The sequence below is a fragment of the Hydra vulgaris genome, chromosome 14, assembly GCF_038396675.1.
Source record: "Hydra vulgaris chromosome 14, alternate assembly HydraT2T_AEP".
Lineage (NCBI taxonomy): Eukaryota > Metazoa > Cnidaria > Hydrozoa > Anthoathecata > Hydridae > Hydra > Hydra vulgaris.
In genome coordinates, this window is record NC_088933.1 from 7,736,102 (window position 1) to 7,744,560 (window position 8,459).

General features: G+C 29.5%; 1 non-coding gene across 1 annotated transcript; it reads right to left on the bottom strand.

The window, feature by feature from the left end:
- Positions 1-774: 774 nt before the first annotated feature.
- Positions 775-848, bottom strand: trnam-cau (transfer RNA methionine (anticodon CAU)). Its single transcript has one exon. It is a non-coding gene; the product is annotated as a tRNA-Met (tRNA).
- Between the last annotated feature and the right edge of the window lie 7,611 nt (positions 849-8,459).

Genomic DNA, 8,459 nt, shown 5'->3' on the forward strand with positions numbered 1-8,459 from the left:
ATTGTCGAAAAAATTTTTTTTTTTTTATGTGATTTAAATATTAACATAATACTATATAAGTCATTTATAAGTTAAAAAATAAACTTAAACTTTTTTAAACTAAGAAATCAAAGTTTTCAAAAGATGTTAAAAAAATAAAATTTTCACAATTTTTTGTTGTTATTGATAAAAAGTATTTAAGGAAATATTTAAACAACAAATATGGCGTTTTATTGAAAAATTATTTTTTAATAAAATATAATTTCTGGCTTATTAATATATTGAGCAAAATTTGCCTTTTTCAAAATTTCAAAATTTAAAAACTTTTTTGTGTGGTTTTGCCAGCTTCTGACCCACTGTCGAGCGTAGCGAAAGTTCAGAAAGAATATACTCCACATTAATGACCATCAAGCCGACATCAATTGAATCAGAAAGAGTTTTTTCTGCCGCGGGTCTATTTATGGGAAAAATTCGTTCACGATTAAGTGACAAATCAATTGATTGTTTATGTTTTTCAAAACAATATTTTATTTTAAATGGTAATATAGATTAGCGTGCTAAGATAAATTTGTGTCAGAAACCGCTTGTTATTATATTAAATGTTATGCCGGGAAATCCCGGGATAAATAAGTTACACATCGGGAATCCCGGGATGTTAAATTTACGGGAAATGAGAAACTCTACTGAAATTCTTGTTCAAAAATTACCTAAAAAGCAAACTTGTTACCTCCCGTCAAAAGTGCACTCATTTCGAACCATATTAAACCATACCATATAAAAAACCATTAAAAAGTCTGCCTAGTGTGAGGGTCGAACTCACGACCTTCAGATTATGAGACTGACGCGCTAACCAACTGCGCCAACCAGGCGTGGATAAAGTTGAGGAAAAATAAATTTATAAATTAAAAAAGTATAATAAAATTCCTTTACCCTTTATATTCTTTATGTATATTATATTATATATATACTTATATATATATATACTATATTATATACTTTACATACTGTTATATAATATCTTTACAAATTATTGAATCAAATATGTACTTATACTGCCCCAGTACATGGCCGACAAAGCCTTTTTAAAAGGAGACAACGGATGCTTTACGTTTTTATTCTAACCTTACTATCGACTATGAAAGTTTCAAAACTTAATAGAATGATACCTTGGCATGTATCTTTCAGGCAAAAAAAATAGAAGTAAGATATCTTTTATCTGTGCAAATATATAGCTCTTAAAGTAGGAATCTCGCCTTTGAATAAACGGCCAAAATATAGCAGCTTTTTTTGGTTTTTATGCTTTTTAATCATTCAAAGTTACATCAAATAACTAATTTAGTAACAATATCATGTGACTAGTTGATATAGGATTCTATGGTTGTTAGACTTCACATTTGTGTGTACTTTGTCTGCAAAAAGAGTGCTTTTTTTGTCCAAGTTTGTATAAAATATGGGGCAGAAAACACATAGTTAGAGGCATTTTTTCTAATTGTTCTGAACTTAAAACACATAAAAACCTCTTTATATTTTAGTTGTTAAACCCACAGGTTTGCTTTGTTGTTTTTGTTTAAAATAATAGACCAAATATTGGAAATACACACAATAGTAACAACTTATGTTAATTTAAATATGAAATATATCTTTACTGAAATGGGTTTTAACAAGATATCAAACAAAAGAAAATCCCATTTAACCTTAATCTCCCATTGAAAAAGCATATACATACAGACATGAAATGATTTCCTTTAAAAAAAGAAATTACTTTATGGTGGTGTTATGATGTTTATTACTTTTTCTTTAGATTGTTGTTGAGATTTTTTTATTTAGTCATTGCAAAATAAGATATATACTTCTGATTAATTTTATGTAAACTTATGATATTTTAGGAAACTATAAATAAATTAATATAGTTTATGATATAAACAAAAATTTCAGACAAGAATATTTCTTCTCAACAAATGTTATATCAAGTATTTCTAGAAAGAAAAATGAATTATTTAAAAAAACGAATTTAAAGATGCTTGCAGTTATAGTCAATAACACATTTCAGTAACTGGCCTCCATAACTAGAATAATCAGGGTTTCTTTTGTACCTAGCCTTTTGAGCACTGAAGATTGAATCAAGGCTTCTGTTGATTGCCCACTAAAAATGCCCAATGCTGTAACCTTTAGAGCAATAAATTCAGGAACATCGTAGAACACTGGGTGTTTGGGGTGATTTAAACTGGGAGTTGAAGATATGAGTTCTTAAAGTCTTTGATATGTTGAACATATGCAGTATTTAATGTCCTTCCAAAACAGAAGCCAACAACACTCTTAAAATGTTGAAATGTTTTCACAAAACCAAGCATTTAGTCTGCCTATTCTCTTTCAACAATTCTTTGCAAAACATCCATATTCTTCAAAAGCTTATGAAAATCATTCCCAACAAACTCTCCACCATAATAAGGTTGTAGTTTCATTTTGAGAAGTAATGGCCAATTTTTGCCATTAGGTCATATCTTTAGCATTGATTTGTAAAGATTATTTACAATTCCAAGGAGACAATAAAGTTCCATTGGGGGAATAAACTCAATAACTTGTTTGATATCTTCTTGGTCAAACAATATGTTATGAACAACATTATGAAAATCCTTTGCGCACATTTTTCCATTCTCTTTCTCAATGAATGCTTTGTATTGCATCCTAATGGATCTGAAGTTTCTTGTAGTTCCCTGTTTTTTGAGATGACTTGATTTAACATCATACCAACAGCAAGAGTGTTTGCTTGAGTGAAACTGAATGCACAGATGATATGGGCTAACTTCATGTCACATGCAATAAAGAAGTGCACATCAATTTTCCCAAATAAACTTAAATTTTTTTTGACCTTTTCATAAGTTTCTAAAACATTTTCAGCAGCAGCAACAAGTAATTGACGTTTGGCACTTGTTTCTTTCCCATGTTCTACGGTCAGTAAGCTTTTTTCATTTAAGACTGAGCTTGTTTTAACATTTTGACATCCACCATTGGAGATAACACTCAAGCTGAACTTGAGAAAAGATTCTCCACCATTAATACCTAGTTTGATGAGAGACGGTGAAGTGATTGATCTAACTCTGATTGAGTTATAAAAATCCCCTAAACTCTTGCAGTGAACAACCTTCGCCAAATAATCAGTTTTTGTTGATGGCCTTGTAAGTGAGATTTCAAAAACTTTGAATAAACTTTCAACCTTTCGACCAGCCATTGCAAAATTTTCTTTATTTTTTGTTCCAACAATTTTTAAATTTGTAGTCTTGTTTAATGTTACAGCCAGTTCTTGCATCTTTTTATTGAAAGACCAGTGTTGATTTGAACTTGAACTATGTCCAAAGTAGTTAGAAAAGTTCTCGATTAGCACTGAGCTCTGGAGGGACCTGGAGTAATAGTTAAAGCTTTACCACTTTCTCTGCTCAACCTAATTGTGCTCTATGGAGCGGATACCTTTTGAGTTATTACAGAGGACGCAATTTTTTCAGCAATTCTGGATTCAGTTGCTATCATCTTCTTTAAGTTTTCAAACTTGGTGGTTTGTGAACAATCATGTGTTATTCCTTATTTGACTACACTGAGACAGTTTGAGCATAGTTTATCAAAGCTACTTGATAGTTCTATCAAACCTTAATTGGTTGAAAAAGTGAGCTTTGTAGAATCTCCTATTAGTCGGCCAACCTGGCAAACTAAACAATTACAAGAATCAAATCCTCTGGTCTGTGGTCTAATAATCACTTTGTTAAAGATATGTAGCTTAGGAAGAGGCAAGTTTCTATCTCCTTTGCCATGTTTTTGTACCATTGCTCTGCAGGAATTGCATATGCCCAATGGAACATTATCATCCTTAAAATCATTGGAACTTCCAGAAAAAAATACCTAGTATTCTTTTCTTGATGAAATCAGAAATATGCTTGTCACATTTTGAAAAAACAAAAGAAGCATACAGATTGCCGACAATCTTGCTGAGTTTTTCTTTTATATAGCATTTCAGTGGTTAAAAATTTGATCTTTGAAAAATAACTTCAGTACAAGCTTGTGTTGGTAAAAAATCTTTTTAGTTGTTTAGGCTGTTGACTGCTTAAATGTAATTACTTTGATGTTGTGGTTTTTCCCGGAAAACAAGAAACATTTGTTTTCACATTTTTAAATAGTAGAAAAAACTTGGTCAAAGCAACAAAGGATTTGTTGAAGAAAGGAGATCAATACAAAATACAAAATTCAATACAAAAAAAAAAGCTCAACAAGGTTATATACATTTGATTTATATAAAAAAAACTTGATTCTAACATTAATTTTGAAATTATTTTATAAAATACCAACTCATTTTGAATTTACAATTCTAAAGTAATTTTTACAGTAAGAAAAAAAGTTTTTATTACAACAAAGCAAACCTGCGGGTTTAACAACTAAAATATAAAGAGGTTTTTATGTGTTTTAAGTTCAGAACAATTAGAAAAAATGCATCTAACTATGTGTTTTCTGCCCCATATTTTATACAAACTTGGACAAAAAAAGCACTCTTTTTGCAGACAAAGTACACACAAATGTGAAGTCTAACAACCATAGAATCCCATATCAACTAGTCACATGATATTGTTACTAAATTAGTTATTTGATGTAACTTTGAATGTTTAAAAAGCATAAAAACCAAAAAAAGCTGCTATATTTTGGCCGTTTATTCAAAGGCGAGATTCCTACTTTAAGAGCTATATATTTGCACAGATAAAAGATATCTTACTTCTATTTTTTTTGCCTGAAAGATACATGCCAAGGTATCATTCTATTAAGTTTTGAAACTTTCATAGTCGATAGTAAGGTTAGAATAAAAACGTAAAGCATCCGTTGTCTCCTTTTAAAAAGGCTTTTAGTGCCATACCCTATAATTTAGGTCCCTGTACACAAACCACAAGTGTTAAAGAGCTGATTTTTTGTCAGGTTATAGCCAACATATATATGTAAAGAGTTTTTGATATTTTTTAAAAACTCCATTACCCAAAAGTGAAAAAAACAAAAAAAATAGATTTACAACGGGGCTCCAAGTGCGATCAGTAGCGCAAAGTGCTATAAAACTTTAAATGCGTTTTTCGCCTTTGGCTATAGAGATTAGATTTTAATTTTTACATCAGGTGATACCTAAGAACTTGCAAATTAATGCCCCATTGGTCGTTTTTTTGGTCGTCAAAATTGAGGTTGGGACCGTTTTTGGATAGGTGTGAGTTGCAAGAAAATAATGCGATTTATAAAAAAAATTAAAATATCTATCAAAAAAAATCTGTAAGTTGATATGTCTCAACGTTTATAAAGCATACTTAATACAAAAGTTATATATACTTGTATCTGACTACTAGTGAAGTACTTAATACCTAGGGTAAACCACCCAGTGGTCTAGATTTTTTTTTACCTTGTCTTATATAAGAATAGGTAAAAAAAAAAAAAATGTCTTATATAAGCCTAGCAAAAAAAATGTCAACCACTGGGTGGTTTACTTTCTTTATTTTTAGACATCATTCATTCTAAGTGTACTGCAAAGAGCAACTATCCCTTTATACGATAAAACTTTAAGGTTGATCATTTCTGAAATAACTAGAGAGAAATTATTACTTTTAGAATCATACAAGCAATAATATCCAAAAATAAATAAAATAGTTATATTCCCCAGTGTCAAAATGTCGAACGCAGGATCGACGTTTTTGTTGTCCAGTATTCATCAGTTAGATACTTCTTTAAACACTTAAATGGTACGTAGCAAAACGAAAAAATATGTAATTTATAGTTTACAAGATAAACTATAAAAAACATACTTCGACGAAAACATTCAAAAGTTTTTTATATTTTACAGCTAAGATAAAAACTTACAATTTAAACTAAAATAAGGAAGAATTATTTTTCTGCTTTAGTTTTGTGGTTTTCTTAGCATCACGGATTAACTTACTTTTAATGCAAGCTGTAGGTGTGTTTTTCTTCTTTTCTGCAGTTGCCAATAGTATTTGTTAGCAAACTTCTTTGGGGGCAATTATTTCTTTCTTTTTTTGTCGGATGCCCCCTAACAAAGAAACTGTTTAAGTTGTTTTTAAGACAGGTGTTGCATAAAATTCTTGAGTAACTGTCCTAACTTTGGAAACAGTGAGTTTAGAAACTTTGGCGAGGGAAACCATCTAAGAACGTTTCCTTGATCGCGCCTAAAGAAAAAAAGAAATTAAAAATGCAAGAAAACAATATAAAAATGGAGTTTCAGGGCAAGTATTTACAAAATATAAGCAAATTAATATAGGCTATGCTATTTCAATTGAATTTACATAAAATATAAATATTATCTTCTATATGGTTTCATTCATTTACATTCTTCCCTCAAGAGAGCTTGTTGATTTTTTGCATTTCCTCTTTGCTTATTGATTATCTGCATTTCTTCTTGGTAAATAATTAGGCCATTTTTTTTAGTGGAAAAACGCTATAATTCTAAATGAAAACATTCAATAACCGAGTCATCGCATCCAAATCAACATCTATAAAAGATATGTACAAATATGATGTTTACATGGCTATTGATTATTTTTTTTTAAAAAAAAGCATTAATAATAGTTTGAAACTTTAATGAATATAAATAAATTCCAACTTTATAGTTGCGCCTGCTCCCAGTGAATGTATAAGATTAGTGCAATATTAACAAGATAAGATTTGAGATCTGGCTATTCTAAAAAGGATTTACTTGCGTACAGTAAAAACAGATCATAAAATTAATTAACTTTTAGGGCACTTGGAATTTACCTCTTAACGTCTTAAACTGCCTTGCAAATATCCTTCTCAATATATTGAAATCTTAATGCCAATTTTGAGCAGCTCGTTATTTTAGGAGACATCTTAATTTTATTTTACTTTCAATTTAATTATTTTTTATAGATTTAGAAGAATATAAACATATTTAAAAACAATGAAAGCATTTAGATATAAATTTGAGAACTCCAAACTTTAGAATTATTTTTCAAAGGAATTACTGTGTTGCAATCTTTAATGATTGTACAAATAGAACTTTACATAACATTATTAATGTTGTGTTGAAATCTTAAACTATTGTGCAAATCAACTTTACAAAACATTAATTATTGTCCAAAGGAACTTGCTTTGTATACACATTATGTATACACACTGTGTATACACATGAATACTATGATTGTCACATGTAACAATCATAATATTCAAGAAAGAAATTTTTTCTTAAATTAACTTTTCAAAAATCTAGCAAATTGAAACATTTTTTTTAGTCGATGACTAAAATGTGGTGTTGTCGAAGACTGGAATAAAATTCAATTACTTATAGAAGTGTTAGTTTTAAATTTAAATTACTGGCAAAAGTCACATAAAATACTAAATTGTGGCTCAGAACACCTATTATACCATCAAGCATTGATGTTAATTTGTTTGTTTTTTTTGTTGTATACTGAAAAACATAATAAATATCTTTTAGCCATTGACACCCCTCTACCACCACTCCCTTTTTAGTGTTTTGATCTTAAAAGTTTGTACATTCATCTTATCTATTTCAATATCAGCGTGAAAAATAGAAAATTTCAATTACATTACAACTGTCATGTGTTTTTTGTGGCTATCTGAAAACAGTTATAAATGACATTCCTAAGAGTTAAGGGTGTTTACGGATCTTTTTTTGCTCTAAATCATCTTATGTGTTTATTTTTATGTTTACAATAGTCAAACTTCCTTCATATATAAAAAAATATTAGGCGATCATTTTAGACACTATTTTGGCACTTTCTTCAATTAGTGTTAGCTCAGCATATTTTTTAATGAAAAAACGTCAACGACAAGAGAGGTTGTCGACAACTGGGTGGTTTACTCTAGTGTAATTCTAAAATTGATACCGGATATTGTTGTAAAAATGTTTCTGCATCTTTATATCGACTTGTTGATTGTAAAGAATTGAAAATTAAAGTTGAACAAGAAAACAACTGTATAAGGTTTTCAAATATGCTATCAAAACAGTAAGACATAACGGGACACTTTTGCTTTAAAATTTATATCTCAACTTTTTAAATATTATATTTTATTATGATAAAACACAAAATAATTTTAAAAAACAAAAATGCATTAGTAAGTTTGTGATGCATATGGCATCACAAACTTACTAATGCATTTTTGTTTTTTAAAGAAAAGGCTACTGATGCATATGGCATATCTTAATCTGCTTTACACTGGCATATTGCAAATAAGCAAGCTGATCAAGATATGTGTAGCTAATTGCATTTTTGAAATAAAATTTTTCAAGGAAAATTGTTTATATGAATCTTTTATCTTACATCCATTCAAGAAAAGAGTCATTTTATAAATTATCAAAAAATTAATTTGTCTTCTTGTACATGGATAATGTGAAACTTTGTTTTAAGGATACAGTGTTGTCAGGCGCGACGATACGGGTTTCGAAGTCGGGGCGCACCATCCTCAATTACTGAAAA